Here is a 21,810-nt window from a genome sequence, read left to right as displayed (position 1 = left end):
TTTCTCCCTTTTTAGTGTTTGTTTGACAATACCAGCATCCCCTAGATTTATGAAGTATGACATCATTAAAATCTCAATATTTCATCATAAATACTTCAATTTAGAATAGATTAAAAAATTGTTCATGTCTTTCCACTGAGGGACTCAGATATAAATGACACTGAAATTAATATATGAACTTCACCAAAGGTTTCCTAGCAGGGAGAGGCATTCTAACATCAATGGAGCAATGCCTCAAGAATTAAGCTCAACTGCTCATGGGCCCTGGTATCCTGCACCCATGTTGCTGACCCCTTGAGTCTGGGCTCAGATCATCTGTGCTTAGCAAGAATGGAGCTCACAGTCAGCAGATCAAATTTTAGGGCAGTTCCTCACTAGATTAACCCTGTCTAGAGCACATGACCACCTTTTAATTAACATTATTTTGCAGCTTGCAGGGGCTTTCTGAGAAAACACTCAAAGATGTAAGACTTGGTGTAGATATTTCACCTGCAGCTCTGGAACATTTTTTACTGTGCTAAAAAATAACACTAACTTGAAAAAATAAAAACAGAAAAAAAACCCCAAAAAACCAAAAAAACAAACCCACACCCAAAAAAACCAAAACCAAAACAAAACCCCCACAAAAAAAAAAGAAACAAACAGAAATATCACATCTTCCCTGAGGTAGAACTAACATGACTCTGTCCTCTAGAGGGGCACTCAAGAGATGGAAACCAGTCTGTAGCATCCACGCTCCAAGAAGTTAAACCTCTATTTTTAAATTGGCCAGTGACTGTCCTAAAAGTCGCCCTCTTGCTCTGAGCTGGGAAATGAGAGAGGGCCCAGGGTCCCAGCTTGCTGTGACATCCACAGAGCTCTCCTCTGCCCCAAGCTCTGGGCCATGACTTACATGGCCTGACCTGGCCATAAGCTGGGCCAAATAATACTTGTTCCTAAGTCAATTATTTGAAAGTAGAACTGGTAATGTGAGAGTTCCTGTGATACTGTTAACTGTGTGGAGAATTGAAGTGTTTGTAGCATCTGTAAAACTGATGGATTGGTTCTCACAGAGCCGGCAGTTCTGTAGCAAATATGGCTTTTATGGGCAGGAAAGCAGCAAGGTCAAACAGCTGTGAAGGGTATGCTGGAAACACAGCTGACTTCCAGGGGAATAATCCATGCCCTGGAAATTACTAGTTGTTTCTTTGAAATGAGACCAGATGTGAAAATATATAAAAAAAAATCATCCATTCTTTTTGAACAACTTCATGTACCTAAGATGAACAGAAAAGCTCAGAAAAATATTGCGAGGTTTTGGGTTTGCTTTTAAAGAGGATTCAGCAGAGATAAATGCTTTCCAATAGAACACTACAACCTAAAATACATGCTCAGATCTTCCCAAATGTACAAAGAATACTCAGTGTCTGTGTTACCACTGCTAAATGTCAGAAATTACAAAATCCAAAGAAGGAACTGTCTTTATTTGTTTATCTACTCAACCATGGAATAATTACAATGCAAGAAAAAGCAACAGTCATTTGAATTTTACTTTTTATTCTCATCCCTCTATGTTCTCAGTGCATATTTCTGTCATTGAATTGGCAAGGAATAAGGCAAGTAAACCTCCTCAGAGAGTGCATTTCTCCATAGAATAGAAAGTATCTAAAGTTATTGAAAGTCTGTTGAAAAATTCACTGGCAAAATTGACTGACAAAATATAACTTTTGATTTTGAAACTACATCAAATAACATTCTATCAGATGTTGTAAAGAGCTAAGATATTGTGAAAACCACATGAGTTCATGATACAGTCCAGTTTAAGACAATCTTTGGTTCTGATTGCAGCTGGTCATCGTGGAGGAAACATGAACTGTAAAACACAGGTCCCTTGTCTAGCTGGAAAGGTGGCTTGACTTTGGCTTTTGGCCAACCAAAGAGCCATAACTGAAGGGCTAGAAAATTATGTTCAGTAAATATAAAACTAGATAATTATTACAGATCTCTGTTTAATTCCTGGTTTTGTTTGTCTTCCTGTGTGACCTTCGATGAGGCATTTAATCTCTTTCTGTATAAAACTGTAAATAGTTATCTGAGAAGGACTATGGGATACCAGAAGGCATATAAACAGCTAGCAGCAAAAAGTGACATAAATTATGCATCTGTTTTATGAAAAGCTTGTCCAATTGAGTAAATAGAACTTTCCAGTCTGAATTATAGTGTGTGAGCAATATTTTCTTTATAATGAATTCATTTTAGTCCCTAAATGCATTACGTTACTCAAACACCAGGAAAATGGTGTCAACCATACCTTCCATCATGTATGATGGTATTACACTCCCTCTTATTAAAATCAGAGCTTTAATACTATTCCTAACATCTTTTTAATATATCTCTTCGAGGTAGAGTGTTACCAGACCTTATACTCTGACCAAAAAATGTGCTAAAATGGAGCTCTAAGTCTACTGAACCCCAAATTTCACATTTATCCCTTGAATAGCCCTGCTCCACATAGTCAATACTGGCAGGGCAGTGTGGCCTCCTCTCAGTACACTCAAGGTGTGATGTTCTCCCACAGCTTGTGCTCTGTGAGCACTCAGGACTATTTGGTGTAGAAAGCAGAAATTAAAAAGCTGATTGTAAACACACCACATAGCAGAAGAGTAGTGCAATGACAGTAAAGTATTTTCCCCTCATTAAAATGGATATAATTATTTTCAAAATCATTTATGTCTAATAGGTTGCCTTGCTATTTAAAGAATCTTAACTCTGCCATGATGTCATGAAAATAAATTCATAGAACTTCTTTCCTATCTCATTTAGCAACGAGATGCAAATGTAACTAATGTTTCCCTGAAAATTGAGAAAAATATAAGTACAGTGCCTAATCAACATCAGTAATGTTACGTTGGTAATCACTCACTATTAGTCTGAAATTACTTCAGCAAAATAAACAACCACCTTTTTCAGTTTGCAGTGCAGTTTAGGAGAACTTTCAAACTGAGAAACATTTTAGCTCAGAGGTGATGAAAACCAGATTCAGATTTTACCTTCTCCCCACACATACTCTCAGGCCAGATCCTTGCATAGGCTCAGTACAAGAAATTTATGAAAGCACCTACAGTGAGTTAAGTTCCTAAATCAAAAAGTTATGATTAACCCCCCCTATACATATCATGGTTTTTTATGCATAAATATGATAGATTGTTTCTGAATACAAAACAGTTGTAGAAAGTTAAGTAAGAGCAGTAGTATGAACCAAAAAAGTTCTATTTTGCTGCAGAATAAGATATCAAATACTTCAATGAGCATCTTAGATGCAACAAAAGTGTCACAGATCAGAGACAAAATTTCCCATTGCTTACATTTCTGTTGCAGATAACCTAAATGAAACAATTCCTTATCTGTTAAGAAATTCCCTGTTCCAAGTCAAAGTAATACTGCATAGCAATAACCATTAGCATATAAGGATGAAGAAAATAAGAAGGCCGGCATATAAAATATAATTTATCTCACTGAAAATCTGATATCAAACATTAGCAGAACATCCCAATTATCCCTTCACTTTCCCTGAAGCTTTTTTAAATAGAATAAATATTTATACTGATAGTTCTTGATGATTGGCAATACCCCTGTATCCCACAAAAATCCCCAAACACAAAAACAACAAATGGAAAAGCATGGGAGCTTTGTGGAGGATGCTCTAATATGAAAGTAAATTATTTACAGAGCCCTGTCCACACTGACCTTGAGTATTTCCAGGATGGGACATTCACCACCTCTCTGGGCATCCTGTGCCAGTGTTAACCATTCTTTTCTTGTATTACTTGATGATTTGGCACACATTTACCAGCCAGTTTCAGCCTAAAGCTAGTACAGCCCAGGAAGGCTGGGGATCCACAGCCCTGTGCTCCCAGACTCCTGCTGCTCAGGAAGGCAGGAGAAGCTCAAGGGACATTTCTGGGGAACTGACTGAGAGCTGCTGTAAGGTTTTTGCCAGACTGGGCAGTGCAGTTCTTCCTAAATGAAGTAAAATTATATTTCTGGACCAGAATCCTGATAGGCTTCTCGAACCAGCACAATTCATTTTCATCCAGGCAGTTTCACTGGATGAACATCACTGTGTTCAGCTGCCATATACTAACATCAGCCATCAACATTTTAAATTAATTCAGAAGTTTATCTCCTTGTTTCTATCACATGCAAGTCTGTCTATAAATTTTTTCTACAAAGCACAAAACAGCACACAAAAATAGGTCACAACACTCAAAGCAAACTCAGAGAGTTTTGAGGTAAGCCACAAGACCTTTTTTTATGAGATCCTGAAATGAGGTGAGAATTCAGAACTTCCTGCCACTATCAGAGTCATTACTGGAAAACTGGGATCACTAAGTCACTTGGTTCAAAAGGAACTTTCTGTTGGATAGAAAACTCGATGCGTTTAAGATTTATTTTTCAATAAAAATAAAAGCTGTGGTACATAATACTTTTCCTAAAAAACAGAATAATTTAGTACTCCTACAGTACAACATTCTTCTGTTGAAATGTTATTCAAAATGCATTGCTTGCAAGGAAACCCTAACTACTGAAAAACAAATGCTTGAAAGACACAGACAGACAGATCAATGTTTGAAAGTCTTGTTACTGTTATATTTCCCACACCACTTGAACAGGAAGCTGTTCAAAACTTCCCAGCTGCATTTCTTACCTGCCAGCAAGTGTTCATACTCTTGTTTTGCTACAGCTTTCATGCCTCTGTTTTCACTCAAGTTCATCCTTCTTTGCACTTGAGTCTTGTCAGCTGCTGTGCTCCAGGTTCAAGTTGCAGTCAAAGCAGGAATGTTCCTAAGGTTTGGTAAGGACTTTAAACTTCCCTGTGCCATAGGAGAAATGTAATTCAAAAAGAAAGCACTAGAAACTGATTGATTTTTTTAAACCATTTTCACTAGACTTGCAAGTTTCCTGACTTTTCAGCTCTACCCTGTCCAATAAACTTCCCTGCCTGATTCTTACCACTGATTAATTCACCAAAGACAATGAGACTTGTAAATGTGCAATGGCAATGAACTCTGGTACCTTCATATTTCTTAGCAACCCATATTTGCTTAGGTTACTGAATATATGTGAAGTAATAAACCTCAAAAAATTGTATATCAGGAGGTGTAGAATCAACCTGGATGTTAAGCAAGTATAAATTATCTTGAAATAGAAAAGTGCCACTATACTCCTAATAAAGGATGGTTTGTATTTTTTGCTCTGATATCTCAGAGACTTTACCAATGTCAATGAAACTCAGTTCCTACTCTAAAATTGCTCCCTTGTTACCCTATATCTAATGTGAAAAAGCTTTTTATTAATTTCACAAACAATAGGGATTAGGGCTTTTAGAATCAACTTTGCTATCTTGGCATAAGTCAAAAACAATATAAATTTACACCAAATCTAACTGAAAATAATTATCCAGCCAAATATCTTTATCTGTTGTTTTTCCCATGCTCATCAGGAATGCACAGTTGGTGTCTTCACAATGGCACAGACTAGGAACCTAGCTTGGTTCAGGAATGGTGTAAATGCAGCTGTTGGACAAAAGAAGAGAGAGCAAGAACAGAAGGAAGCAAGGCAGAGGTGAGTGGGCAGAGAAAAGGAGAGATAAAAGGTGGCTAAGGAGGTTTGCCTTTCACTCAGTACAAGCAGGAATGTATCAATACCTGATGGCTCTACAGATTTAACACAAACTCCAAAGCTGAAAAAGCTACTTAGGTTTCCTAATGCCCACCTCAATGCAATCATGCTGATATTTTTGGTTGTCTGAATTGTACCAGTTCAGGCTGCCCAGAAATCACTATGCAATGGAACAGCCCTTTCAGGAAGAAATTTAGACTGTTTCATCTGTCCAGTGCTGCTAAGATGAACACCTTTGAGACAGCATTCAGAAGAGACCTAGCACAAACGTGAAACTCCAATAAGCATACAGATGTCCTCACAATTAATACAACACTGCAGTGATGCACCACACCTCAAAATCACCACGTTGCTGCCTCCTAACTTCACAGAGTTGCTATATTAATTTCTATGACAAAACAAATTGATTTGCTTAGAAGATGAGGAGAAGTCTGTGCATGTTGTCTACCTGGAATTTACTAGAGATATTTTCTTGTTGTTTCCCACAGCATTCTCTTGGAGGATGGCTTGGATGGGAGCATTCTTCACTGCTGGGTGGGGGCCTGACACCACCCAAAGGGGCTGGAGCCTGGTGGCCATTGGTGGCCATCTTTTCCCAGATGACAAATGACAGGATGAAATGGCCTCAGGTTGTTCCAGGGAAGGTTTAGATTGGATATCAATTCTTTACTGAAAGGATTGCCAATGTACTGGAAGCACAGGCACAGGCTGGCCAGGCAGTTGTGGAGCCACCATTCCTGGAGGGATTTAAAAGATGTGTGGATGTAGCACTTGGGGCCATGGTTTAGTGGTGGACCTGGTTGGGCTGGTTAATGGCTGGACTTGATGATTTTAGAGGTTTTTTCAAACTAAGGGATTCTATGACTCTGTCTCCAGCTCAGAGGAGTTCTTTGCTGAAAGTTAAACCTTATCACACTACTGGCAAATGTCAAAGAACATCAAGTCCAATGTCAAAGAACTTCATTGTTCTGTTATTAACTCTCAGGTCTAGGTTTATCCAGATAAATTCTCCAAAGAATGAAATGTTTTGAAGTCTAGAAAATAGCTTACTAGAATCAGCACTAAGGTTTCTATTTACTTCAGAGTGCTTCAGATCAGACCTTTGGTTAACCTACAACACATCAATACAGAGATGTCAAATTTTATAAAGTCTAGGATTTAAGTGACCCTTGTGAAAGGCACTCTGTTATTGGGCAATCAGATATAACAGGAATATCTGTACCAATTGCAGAGAATTTCAGTTTGAACAAGGTTGTTTCTGCTCTGTGATATCATTTAACCTTAATTCCATTTATCTATTAAATGTCTGCTAGTCTGCAGACTACAGATTCAGAGTTTTCATTTTATGGAACTGCTATTCTGAAGTCAGGCAAAAAAGTAAGTAATTAAGAGAATGCATTTATGGACAGTTTGAGCCTTCAAGTGTTTAATTGAAGGGAATAGCAAGAATCTTCTAAGGTATACTGGATGGGAACAACAACTCATACTGCCAAACTCATGCTACATCCATCAAAATAAAGAACAAGCTAAACAATTTTTGTCTTTGTTACCACAAGCTCCAATATGATGCATCAACTTTTGATGGAATGTAGCAAAAAGAAAAAAGACTTTACATATATTTATAATGTGTACATAGCTGTGTTTTATAACTATTATGTTGGGAATAAAGAAATTTGACAGGAATTGTTCTGAAGTGGTTGGTGTGAAAGCAGCCATAGGATAAATAGATGAGTACCTGTGTCATGTATTGCCATTTTTATTTCCACAAATGCTATCATATGGATTGTGTTAGAATGGGAAATTCTAACAAACTAAATAGACAGGCAGGCAGACTCATCTAGAGAATGGCCAAGGAGCCTTTCTGCATTTAACAATATTTTGATTATACGGTATTTTGGTTGCCAGATAACATATAAATCACAAACCACATTTGTTTTGAAACAAGGTAGAGATAGGTAGGAAGTTCATAAGCAGAGCACTTTCTCAGTGACTTTCTGCCATATCTGTAGTGCTGTTAAGAAGTACAAGAACACCAAGAAATCATGAAACAACCAGTGTTTAAGGATTTGTCTTTGCTTGCAAGGGTTTTTGAGTACAGCTTCTCAACCAGCTTTAAACACATATCACAGTTTTAAAAAATCAAGAGTACAAATTCTGGTGGAAGCTTTTTCTCAAGTAATCAATTTAAGAATCTTGAGATAGTCTGAAGAGCTTTCACTACTGACAGAGAACTGTGTAGTGACTGGCAAATCCTACACAGAAAAAATACACTAAAAATACAAAGTAGACCCAGCACCTCCATGTACAGGGTCAGGAAGTCTCCCTGCCTTCACTGATAGGTCTCTGCTGGCAGCCAAAGAAACCCCAAAGAATTAAGTACTCACACTACCAGATTTACTTAATTATGGATGCACATTAATAGACTACCCATACTTTGACTAAAAAGTGAAGATTTAATTCTCTGAGTGGAGGAGAGGCAGAAAAATCTAATCCAAGTGCTTTTATTTATCAGTTTAATAGAACTGTGACTTTTGAAATAAAAAACATTCGTCATAAAAGTAGCTGCCGTGTTATCTTTGTGACAGACCATTTCAGACATACAATGGTAATATCTGTGTCCTCATTCCCTGAATTAGGATCATCAATTCCTTAGCTACTGCCTAGAGTTCTCTTGAAAGTAGAAGGTTTTATTTTCCCATTACAATTTTACACCATTTTTAGAGGCAGAAAGCACATGTTTTAAATCTGGGATGTTTGTCTCCGATTCCATTTCAGAACTTTGTTTTAAAATGCTGACCAAGTGTCCCATGATAAAGATCACACTTTAAGACAAAATTGGACAGGGGACTCTGAGAAGAGGTCAGTGTTGTGAGGAATGAGTGAACATATCTTCTAATATTAAAAGAAAATGAAATTAAACAGAAAAAAATGATGATCCTTTAGAAGCTTCAGACTTCTATGGAAAAAGACAAATCTAGCATCCAGCAGAGGGTATTACAAGAGGGTGCAAGTGCTCAGTCAACTTCAAAAGGGTAAACAGCACAATGATAAAGAATTTACTCACCATTTTCAGATTTTAGCTCAGGAATGGGTATGGCAGAAGCAAAGATCAATCCAAGTTTCCAACCAAACTGTTAATCTCCCTGACATCTGTGGCCACATCCTAGTGTTATTCCCCCTCAGGCTCAGCCTTATTTTCTAACTATTTTCACTTTAAGTTTTTTCCTTGGCATCACTGCAGGATGCAGCTGTACTAACCAGAGCTCTCCCACAGACAGGCTCGAGCTCTTGTGTTCTGGGGATTGTTTTTGTTGTGGTTGTGTTTCTGTTTGCTTTCAGTAGCATATTTCTGACCCATCAGATTCTAAAGAATTGTTATCTTTCGTGCAGTTAAGAAGGCTCAGTCATGTGTCACCTCAGCCCTAAGATCATGACAAAGACAAGACTTATTTTAAAAACAATACATGGAAAAGTCATAGTACTTTCAGGATCAGGTACTGAATTTTCTCCACCTAATCAGTAGCTGCAGTAGAGATGATACCAAAATATGTGAAGCTGAGGAAAAAAAAAATCTAAAGCTTTCCAAGGAGTCACTGAGATTGTTGTGATATTTGCAAATATATAAGTGGGGAAGTTCTAGAATTAAAAATGCTTTGCTTTCTTTAAATCAATAAATAGAAAATGAAAGAACTTGAGGCTGCAGCAAAGTAGTGTGTTCTCTGTAGTTAGAGCAATACAAAGGAAATGTACGTAATTTTAGTTTGCATAATCATTATAGCTGACCATTCAAGCATAAAAGTGGATTTTCTGCTGGAGCAACAGTTTTAGTTTCTGTTTTTCATCATAAAACTAATTAAAAGTAGAGACAGGTTGAGCTGTTAAGAAAAAAAGTTTGGGTGTATTTGAATCCTGGCTTAGCCATTAAGGCAGTATATCACCGAATATTATTCACTTCTCTTGAGTATAAGTTATGCCTGAGAAAAAGCTCCAAAATTTAGCTGAAATAATTTCACTGGCTCAGTATCCCCCAGATTATCCCAAAATATGCTTTTTCACCCCACTATGACTTTCTAAAAAATTTCCTTTTTTCTCTTACAGTTGATGAAGGCAACATTCCAATGTTGATTTTCTGGGTTGATTCAATTACTGCAAAAGCCAGAGAAAGCTTTGAGACAATTTTATGAAATGTGTGCATACCTCCTCTTAAAAGCTTGCTCTGAAATTCAGCTGTGTCGCAGCCCCATTTCAGCACACATAAAACTAATGGAAAAATTGCCTGATATAGAAACACAAGCTTGAACTCTGGGTAGCCAAAATGTTTTAAGATCTAATCCACCAAGCTTTCTACTTATTTACTCAGGCATGTGGGTGTAACTTGAAGCATTTTCAGGAGGAAAAAATAAATGGAAGAGACAGTAGGGGCAGCAGATAAGCCCTATCAAAACTCAAGAGATATTTTAGCAGGAAGGTAATGGATGGCTGTTAAGAACAGTTACCAAAGACTTGATAGAATACAGACCTGGAGGCCAGAAGATGGGCTAATGGAGCATAATTTTGCATTTCACATTTCTAGAACTTCATATCTGAAAAGCAAAGCACACAATACACACAAACCCAGACACATTTAGAATCCTTCAGGCTTCAGTGGCCAGCTGAATGTCCCCAGCACACGCAGACACACAAGCAAGGGTGTAATTTGCATATTTAGTACCTGGTGTGCAGGTGTTGCCTCCTGGAACCTGCCCAGCTCCACTGAGCTCTGAGCCTCCACCAGCCCTGCTCTGACACTCCACCAGTCACAACTGCTTGAAAAGACCTTTTGAAGAGAGTTTGAACAATATTTTCCTGAAAACCTGTGCCATTATTTTCACATTGCATACTGGGATCATGCAAACACTGAATCTTCACCTTATGGGAAACAAATGATTTTAATAAACCCTCTACCTCCTAAATGTTACAGGTGTCCCTTGGCAAACTCCTGTCCGATTTCTAATTAAAGAATATGTCTCAAAAGCTGACATTCTGTTCTGCTTAAAAATACTGGAGTTTTTTTTTTTTTTGTTGTTGTTTGTTTTATTTTTTTTTTTAATTCCAGATTGGAAAAGCATAGCCAATTATTTAGTCATGGTACTCTATGCAAATGTTCCAGAAGCTGGATGTTAATTTGACATTTGTAATATATTATTTCTGGTGCTCAAGTCACACAGTCAGTTTGTAATAATCAGACAAATACTGTGTTATCTACTATAGGATTTAAAGTTCAAGTACATTTCTCCTAAATGGTTACGCTGAAGTAAAATAATTAAAATTCTGAAGAAATCCCTATCATAATCTAAATCTAAATCTTAATAATAACTAGTTTCATGACTAAAACTGCCTAAAAAGCAGGATTTAATTTTTAGTAAACCTGTCTATAGGTACTTCTGGTTGCATATTCAAAACTTACTGGCATTTTAATAGCTTTATTTGTCATTGTTACAGGTTGTTGCTATACACTTACTACAAAGATAAATGCTTTTTTTCATAGATCATCAAAAAAAGTTGCTTCGATTAAGACAACATAGCAACTACAATTGTAGAATCAAACAATAATTTTTTCCACTAAGTGTATTTTTTGTTATGCTCAGGATCATCCAGAAACTTAGAGATGCACATTTTAATGAACAATTATCATATGCCAAGGAGATTAAGAGCAGGATAAAACACTGATTAGAACTGAGAAATAGAAACAAGTATAGAAATAAAAAGCTAGAATTTTGCAGCTTGGAAAAAGAAAAGAAAGATTCAGGAAGTATGGCAAACTGCACATGACTGAGGAGAATCAAATTGATTTCCCTAATTACTTTTATGCAAAATTATCTTTTCAGTACAGAGTATGCCCATTAATTTTTACTAATGAAATTAAGCTTTCTCAATTATCTGTATTTATACAACTGTTATGCTGGGTGCAGATCAATAATGGTCACACAGCAGTGAACATTATTAAAGTCCTGGAATATCTGGCCAGAGCTTTCCTGTAAATCTCCAGCACAGTCCAAGCAGAAAGACAGTAAATGGAAATATAAACTGCAAGGGAAGAAAAGGAAACAATCCTTTTTTGTAACATAACACTAACTCAGGATTGTTGTGTGACATGATCTGCAGTGCTTTTAGAAGGCTAAGTGGACAGATAACACTTTTAGCTATGCAGTGTCAAATAACTGAGCAGCTCAGGCTTCAAACCTGCAGAAGGAACACCCCTGGATGGGATCCTGCAGCAGGATTATGCTTTCAGCTTGATTAGCACGGTGACATGCTTGAGCAGGAGGTGACAGCTTAAATACATCCATGGTCTGATTCACTACAGCTAAATTCTCTCCTCTTTCTTAAAGCCAGAGCATCCAGAACATGAAAATTTCGGTGGGAATGGAAATTCAGAGTTTTCTCTGAAATTTTGCAGTTCAACTGTATAGACCAAAATATATTAGGAAAAATATATCTATGGTTTTATTTGTTCTAAATCCATATTTTTCATACTCATCTCAGTCATTCCTTTAGGTACATACACGACAAAGGTCTGTCCTATATCTTGTTAAATAAACAGACATTTGTATCCAGGAATATTTTACATGGCAGATGAAATTGGAGGCCAGTTTAGAACCTCCAGGCATATAGTCTGCCAGTTCAATACAAAAATAACTTTGTTAACTCAAGTTAGAAAATATCTAACATATTATTATGTTCCTTCTAGCAGAAATTGAATTTATAGTTGTGGGAGAGTGAAAGCTGAGGCCTTGTGTGGACCAGTAAAGACCAGTGCTCACAGACATTACTGGAATTGATCATATTCCATCACTAAAGTAGTGCTGCATGCCAGCTTGTAAGAGAAGCATCTCTACTACATCTAATTATTAAATTCAAGGGATTTTACACAAATGCATTAATAGCTAGAAATTGTATTTTTAATTCCTGTAGCACAGTCTCAATAAAATGAAAATGCATATTTTAATTTAAGCTCTGATCCAATTTAGAAAGTGATTGCTTGATAAATTCTTCTGGTTGTCTAAGCCTTGGTACAGAAATAGTATTAACAGAATCTTTGTGAACTTTTTTTCTTTTGTTTTTATCTTTTTCAGCTTTTAATATATAAATTAAGTTAAAATCTTACAGATACCACATAGTTAATCCCCATTTCCCATAGCAGATATAGTCCATAAAACAACTGTCTGAAACAATTTCAAGAGTCTCACTAAAGGTGTGCTTACTCTGTTAAATATTTCCATGTGTCACTACCCATGGACACCACATGTCATGCTGCTTGTAATTCTTCTCACTGATCTTCCCTTGCCCTTCCCTCCCCACTTCCACGTGGGCTGCAGCACCTAAACTAAAGGCTGATTTATGTCAGGGCTCAAATGGATGTGTTCTGCTGTCACTGTATGGACAGTTCTGGATGTCCTCTCAGGATATTTTAGATTGCTTCTGTTTGCACAAGAAAGTTGAGCCTTGATTTGGGCACTGTAGGTTATAATTAGCACTGTATTAGAGCCCTAATGTTAACACACTTTCTCTTTGATCCAAATTCCCTGCCTCATTCCAGCTGGCACATCAGCCAAAGGAACTCTCTTGTCCTGTAGTTTTCAAGGTCACATTGCAACCTCTTGGTTTTGCTGCCTAGCTTTCTTACTACTTATTTCTATATTTAGCTTTTCCTTAGCTTAAAGTCTTTTGTATAAGTTTCTTGATACAAATTTCAGCATTCAAGTGCCAAAATTTCCTGGTGTATGTTGCTCAACTTTGGCTTCAGTCTAAATATCCCACTGCTCTCCTGGCTGTCAGTAAAGGGGTTTGCTTTACTTTTCAGCCTGAACAAACAACAGCCATTGTTTTCAGCAGCTTAACTGACCTTTCAGGACCCATCTTAACTCATACTAATATTTTTATTTATATACATATATGTGTGTGTGTATGTATATATATGAATATTTGTGTATAGATGTGTGAGCGTGTGTGTAAATGCATTTATACAAATATATGCACAGAGATGTATGGATGTACACACACACATGTGCAAACTCTTTTACAGGAAAGGTATAAAATTTCCTCTTGGTGGCCAAATCTTCACTGTGCTCGGGTTTTTGAGTACCTCACAATTAACTGCTGTGAAATAGTTTCTGAGAAAATACTGAGTCTGCCTGGTTCCTCTGTGCCTTCCCAGCTCCAGTGGTGTCAGCCAGCCAGTGCAAAGAGACAGAATGTCTCCAGACAGCCTGTAAATGCCATCTCCAGAGCAAGAACTTTGCCAAGTTAAAAAGAGATGACAGAATCCCATTAGGTTGCTAATGACCATGTCTTTCCCCTGCTGAGGTGCAGGAGCTCCCTCTGAACCTCCTTGCCCAGCACAGCTTGGACTGAAGTGCTTCTGGCACAGCTGTCCTCACCTGCCAGGTACTGAAGAAATCAGTGCAGCTGTAACAATCATGTTTAGTTTGTATTTTTTATGTGTCAAGTGGCAGTGAAAGGTGGGAGACTGGAAGTTAGAAAAGTTAAATCAAGCAAGATTATTTCCTACCTATTCTTACCCTGACAAAAGTTGAAAATCAATTTTCACAACTTTTAGATTTTTTTTCTGAATACTCCTGAGCAGGTATTTTATTCCCTATTGAAAGCAGGATCTTGCCCCTTTTTCCCTTTTTTTTTTTTTTTTTCAGTTTGGGGCTGTTCAGATGCCTGTGTTTATCTGGTCTGGACCTTCATGTGTGGGCCAAGCAGAGCCTTGTCTTGAGGTATGGCAGCTCCAAGCCTCACAGGATATTTCTGATGAAATGCTGCACAGTGGGGCCACAATTTCAAAAGCACTTATCAACAGTTAGTGACATGAAATATGAATGTGTCTCTTTATGATGACATTTAATGACTGTCAAAGTTGTGATGTGACAATTGCTAAGTCTGGCTCCCTTCCTGTCCTTGTTCAGTAAGAAAGAAATATCTGTGTAAAAAAGGCTCATAAATGTGTGGATGACCAACAGATACTGAGTGATAAGAGAGAAATAAGTATTATTTCACAGTAAAATATGCATTATGCTGGATATAGTGTTCTCCAAGAAGCTGTTAGTGCTCTAATTGAATGCTGAAAGTGAAAAATAGACCCTCTATTTCAGATGAGAAAGAGAACTTTCCTCTTTCAGCTCATTGCAAATACCTGTCTCTACAAAGTAAAGCAGGTCCCTCATGAGACAGATGCCCATTAGTATTGCAGGCAAGGCTAACTTATTTCAGAATGTATAAAAGACACAGCAGTGGATAAAATACTCTGTCTTCAAGGAACAAAGTAAAAAGCTTTTGTGCTTTAGCAAAGCATACAGATTTTAAGAAAACAAATGAGTTACAAAGCACCTCTTTGGAAGTTGGAAGTCCAATCCCTCTCATTTCACAGTTCTTTATTCTTAAAAATAAACCAGAAAAACTTACATACAGCCTGGGAGTGGCAGGAAGAATTGTGCTTTTGGTTAAGTCATGGGAAGTTTCATAACTCTCCAGTGAGGACTGAATCAGCCCACACATAAATTATGGGATAACTAAAGTCAAAAAACCACATTCACTCTGGAGCTACCTCCCTAGCACCTACTTCTACATGGAATAAAGCAATGGGTTCATTCAGCCTTGTCTTCCCCCTCCCTCCTCTTTTCCACATACATGTGCTCTGTCTTGCCTTCCTCCTCAAGGTCTGCTCTGAGCTGTGTTTAAGAACATTTCCACAGCCCTCAGATCACCTCGGGTGAGCCTGCAAAACTCCAGCTGCACATCGTGGCAAACAGAGCAAAGCCTAAAACCATCTTTGCAAATCTGGGGGGCTCAGGAAGATCCAATGCAGAAAAAGAGGCTTTGGGATTCCAGCACCACAACTCCTTCTAGTGAAAATATTTTGGAAATTAAATTAAAGCTGGCAAGCTCTGTGAAAAATGAGTAGTTAAAACTGGCCAATCTACAAAGTTTAAAGTGACACTTTTGCTCTTACTGCTCCTCCAGAGATCAAGCAATCTTCTCCTGAACTATTTATTGTTCAGTATTATAATTTACAATATGAGCTTCACCAACATTCCAAAATAAGGATTAAAAAGATCCTTTCAGTGCCTTTTAAATGAAATAAATGTTTCCCAGAAACAAAAAAAAAACCCACAGAAACTAAGTTGCACTGAACTCTGTATCTGCAATACCTACTGGACAAGAGAAAAATACCCATTTGTACAACCCTCACTCACAATGAAATTTAACTTTATATTTAACACCCCTCTGCTTCCTCATTTGAAAATATTTTCATACCACTTTGTCAGTGCAATCTCTGCTGTTTTACAGAACCATTATCTACCACTAGCAATGAGATAAACCACTGCTTCTGAGTTGCAGTCCAATAATATTTTACATATAAAAGAGAAATACAGCTGAAAAAAACAGGGCTACATTGAAATGTGTGTAGCAGGTACAACATCCCAGCTGGAAACTGGATTTGATGTTGAGTACCAGAGATGGACTATTTCCTGTGGGTATCACAGTAAAATAGAGCAGCAGTTGAAACAACACTTTCAGTAACACATTATGTGAACTTCATTTATCTATTTAATGAAGAGGAAATCTACTTAAGTCACAGTGCCAAGATATGCTATTTCTTTTGCCTGAAATGCATTTTTCACATTGCCATACTCCTAATGGAAAATGTGTTGCAAGCAACAAACAATGTATTTGATCTCACAGCACACTTAATTCAGGCAGTGAAGATTTTAACCAAAGTTTCTGTTGGTTTAGGTGTGGAGAAGGTTTTCTCTTTTTTTTTTTCTTCTTCAAACTTCATGGTCACTTTCAAAATGGTGTATTCAAGAGGTGTTAAAAATACCTACCCACATCCTAGCTGTCTGTCAGCAGCACTGACCTGGTTTGGACTAGGACAGAGTTGATTTTCCTCCTGGCAGCTGGCACAGTGCAGTGTTTCAGACTCAGTGGGATGCTGATGACACACTGGTGCTTCAGCTGCTGCTCTGTAGTGCTCACTCAGTCAGGGACTTTACAGCCTCATGCTCTCAGGGAGTGGATCCACAGCAGAGAGGAGAGACCACGGCCAGCTGACCCAAAGTGCCCAAAGGATATTCCACAGCTCAGGAAGCCTGCCCAGCTCCTACACTGGGGAGTTGGACAGGAGGGACTGAGGATGGGATAGGCATTGCTCAGTGGGTTGTGAGCAACTGTACTGGACATAAATTTCTTTGCTTGGGTTTTATTCCTCTCTCTTTCCCTTAAAACAATTACTATAATATTTATAATTATATTTTACTTCAATTATTACACTTTTCATATCTTAACTCAGGTTTTACCTTTTCCTGATTCTCCTCCCTGGCCCACAGCAGGGGGGTTGTGTCAGCCAGCAGCTGAGCAGGGTTTAGTTGCTGGCTGGGGCTCAATGATGACAAGGCACATAAAGGCAGCTAAAATACAGCTGCATTCCAGGGAGCACAGCTGGCAGCAGCAGTGGTGGCCAGCAGCAGCAGAGGGCTGCTTAGTGCATCTCCATGTGCACCCTCACATTTCAGCAGAGGTCAAGAATGCCATTTTTAAAATTCAGTTGGGTAGAAAACTGTTTCCAATTTGCTGTGACCATAACTGTGTGAAGCAAGCCCTCAGCATTTCTGTGCACAACTCCTGCAGCAGCTGGCTGCTGAGTAACAGGGTTCTGAGAAAGATCCAAACCACAGCTGTCCACTGCCAGACCAGGTGTCTTTACCTTACTGGGAGCTCAAAGTTCTTGCAAAATATTATCATGTATAGCAGTTTTTCTCAAGTTAACAAGAAATAAGGTGGTATTTAAAATTCTATCATCAAAACTCTTGAGTTCTGATGTCAATATTGTTCCACCTGTAAACAACAGAGCTGAACTAGACTCTGACCACCTGCAACTGCAGGCATGTCCTCTCAAGTGACATAAAATACAGGATGCAAAAAGCTGCCTAATTTTGTCCTATACAAATCATTAGCAAATTGCAATAATGTAACATATTGAACAGAATGAGCCATAATTCCCTAATTTGTAATCACTGAATCATGTCAGGTCAGATGCATGTTGTGTGATGCTATAGACCATCAACAGCTAGATTGATGATGATATTCTTTTCATGCAAACACAAAGGCAGATGAATAATATTTGCATTTTCTGAATTTAGCAGTCTATTTCCTACACATTCAAAATCAGAGTACAAAAGCTTATGCAAGAGATGTCTTGTATGATGGGAAAGAGCAAATGACAAATTGAGAGCTGATTTATATAGAGAGGGCAAAGCACTCTGAAATCTCCTGTGAGGAAAAGGTGTACATAGTACTATATTTATTTCTCATATTTGCTACCTACTTAACAGACTCTTAAAAGACACACAGCCATAAAAGGCCCCTCCTCTGCTATGACAGCACTCTTGTTTACACTCTCTGATGATTTTCCTAGAACAAGAAAACTTTCCTGGTACTATTATAGTAAAAAACAATGGAAAATAGCACCATATTTTGGGGTTTAGGTTCATTGTTGTTATCAAGCAATATTCACAAATCTTTGGGGCCTTCAAATCCACTTATACTTCACATTTCCCTTCTAATCAACAGGTTCAGGTGATCCGAGTATCAGACATAAATTTTCTAAGTGTGCACATTTCAGACATGCTGCCCAATTCACAGTAAAGTGCTTTATTTTCAGTGCTGCATGGCTGTGGTTTTTGATTGCATGGAGTGCTATGAAATCAGGTTTTGTGATTTGTGAAGGGCACAGACAATCAAACACAACTTTTACGTCACTACCCTGCATAAAAGCATATGTTCACTCTCACATTCCAGAGCTGTAGGAAAGGCCAACAAAAAGAAAAACAATGTTTGATTGTTTCCTCACCCCATTTATCCCACATTTATGTGGAATAGATAAAGGAGCTATAAAGGAGCTCCAGCAGTACAGCACATTTAACTCTTCCTGCTGAAATTCTAAAGCACAATAGGCAAATACTGGAACAGTCAGAAAAATGTGTTGCTCTTTTTCCAGTACAGCCTACATCCCAAACCAATGCAAAATACAGAGTAGAAAACACTTAGGAATATCTGTTAAGTTTATATGCAAATTTTTTGGTGTGTATTCTATTGTAGTTAAAAGCCTGGCTTCACTGAGGCAGAAAACCACTTCTATGTGAATCTTTCAACAAGTAACTCCAATGTGCTCTCTATAGTTTTGGTCTATTGCAGTGGGAGGGGGGATTGTTGTCATCTGTGCTAGTAACTGCCTGGAATTCTGCACACTTCCTAGTTAACTATATTTAATAAAATATAAATTGCATTTGGCTTTAGGCAACAGAGAAAAATGCATGCTTACTACATAGGGATGGCATGTATTTTCACCTCTGCCATACAGATGATCTTCTACTCTATTATGTTATGGTTATGGATCTTTTACTCAATGTTATGGTTACCATGGACAGAGGATATGATTTTTGACAAGCACATCTTGACACAGGATACACAGATTTTTATCAGGCTAAGGATATATATACAGCCATTTTCTAATTCAATACAGTACTTTATCTTTTAGCCAAAACTATTTATTAGCTTTGGCAAGGGACTTCTCTAAATTATGTCCTCAGTCTATTATTCATTACTTGATACACAAGAGAGGATAGGTATTTTTTTCATAACCAAAGGCATACTAGCTTCTTGGTATCAAATATAGGTGTTTGCAAATTTTTTTAAAATAAAAAGCTTGCCATCTATAATTTATTAAAAATCCTTCAATCAATTGATGAACATAGTTTTCAAGAATTAAAGCTTGAAAAGACAACCAAGAAGCTAACTCAGATGGATGCAGCTTAAAAATGTAGATTAAAAATTGCTATGAAATATGCTGACCATATCATGTTCCTGCAGTGATAGAGGTTCACCTGACTAACAGTCTGTGTGCCTTGAGAATTTGGTTTGGATGTCTGAAGATAACATAACCACGTTGCTAAGGTAACAAGTGTTGGGTTGTTTGGGTTTTTTCTTGGAAGAATAAACAGGCATGTAAAACCAGCATAAAATAGACAAGTAATATCTTGATGCCTGAGGGCTTTCCTGCTTTATATATGGCACTTTGTAGAGATGCTTGATATTCATCTTTCACAGCTGATTACTCATTTCCTCATTTAGAGACTCCATTAGAAACCATTTGTGTAAAATGGAGAAATAACTAAAGATTCAGAAGAAAGAGCAAGCTGGCCAGTGCAGGCAGTGCTGCAGCCCTGCTTGGCTGCTGCATCCTCAAGTGAATCCCTGAGCACTTTTGTCCAAGGCACAGCAGAGAGAAGGTCAGTGCAAAGCCACTCCTACATCAGGGAAATCTAAATCATTGCATAAATAAAATAAGGTAACCCTGTGAATATCACAAAAAAACCTCCAAAAACCAAACCAACCAAACCCCAAAGATCAGATTCCATTTAAAAAGTGAATTACACTGCACTCTTTTCCCCTTTTGTTATTTATTTTCTCTTAAATATATTTTATTTGCATGAATCTCCCAGAAAATTGTATTACAGATTGCATTATAATGGGAAATCTCAGAGCATAGAAAAAAGTTAATTACTATTAGCACCCAAACCACTGTCCTAATATTTTGTCAATTAAATGAACTAGAGAAGATATTCAACTATGAACACCTTGCTTCATGTGCTTGAGACACCTCAGGTCTGGGACCAGGTGATATTACACTGCAGCAGTGCTGGTGTCTCATTGTGAGGTTTTATTCAAAGAAGGCAGAGGCTGAAGTATTAGAGGTTTCCATTTTACCTAAAAAAAGGTGCCCTTTTCCACTACAATCTTTTTTCCTTTGCTTCATTCCCCCTATCCAGTGCTTTCCTCCTCCCAGAGAAAGAAGCATTAAATAAGGATTCATGGAGACTCGAATATCAGACATTTACAGGAACAAATTTAGCTTTGGCTCTGAGGTTTTTATTCCCTATAAATACACTAGTTGCACCTCTGGTAAATTACCATCTTTCCATCTACTTTGAGGCAATTCAGAGCTGTATTTTTAGGAAGTGAGGTCAAAGACAGAACCACAATTCCAACCTGTCCACATGCATCATCTCTACAAGAAAGAGGAGCTGCTTCTAGTTTAGTGAATTGTGTTCAGTGCTTTCCCAAGCTAATGAGCATCACTGGGTCATATTTTAGTACATGATTTGCTGCTGAGCAGTCTATTTTGGCCAGGAGAGCCATTAGTAACGTGGTAACAGGAGGTGACAGCATGAAATGGGGGTGAAGGAGTGAGGCTCGATGGAAGTGGCAGCATCTCACTGTGCTGGAGTAGAGGCAGAGCAGAAGTTGTGTGAAGGGCTGACATGGACATGAAGAACAGATCGCTGCATTGATGAGAAGAGCTGGGGAATTAGAGTGGGAGCTGCAAAGAGGAATGGAGATTAAGAGGAAGGGACAGGTGGAAAAGGATGGGCAGAACACGGATGGAAGAGTGGGAGTTTTGTGCCAGGAGAAGGAAGGAGGAGTTGATGGCAAAGGGGTGTGAGAGTCCTAGGTGCACAAAAGAGAGAGCTGCTCCCTGGGATGCAGGAGGGGCTGGGATGGGAGACCTTGGGACTTGACTGTGGTAGCTCTAAAGCCACTCTAGCTGTGACCTGGTTTGGCAGTGGGCACCGTGTACAAACCTCCAGGCCTCTCTCATCATCCTCTCGTTCAAGTCAAATGAATTCTTTTCTGCTGACATTCTTTTCAGCTGCAGTGCACTGGGGCAAAGCAGAATGACAGGGAATCACTGTGAAGGAAATTGAGGTTGCAGCCTGATCTAAGCCACTTGTACAATTGCATCATACTAGTTTATGAGCCTTCCATACTCCAAGCCATAAAAAATCATCTGCAATCAAACCCAACCATTGGAAACATTAAAATAATGAAGTACAAATATACTTCTGAATACATAAGATGTTAAAGTAGGATCATTTGAAAATGATGTCTTCATACATTGTTAGTCTACAAATCTTGTCTACTACAGGAATGTAGTAGCTTACTCCTTCACATGAAAAACAAGACCTAAATGAAACATAATTAACCCCCAAAATGTTTGCAGATTATTTGAGCACTGAAAATTTAAGTTTTTGCATTCTGAAT

This window comes from Fringilla coelebs, assembly GCF_963513975.1.
Source record: "Fringilla coelebs genome assembly, chromosome: 11".
Lineage (NCBI taxonomy): Eukaryota > Metazoa > Chordata > Aves > Passeriformes > Fringillidae > Fringilla > Fringilla coelebs.
This window is presented reverse-complemented; position numbering follows the sequence as displayed.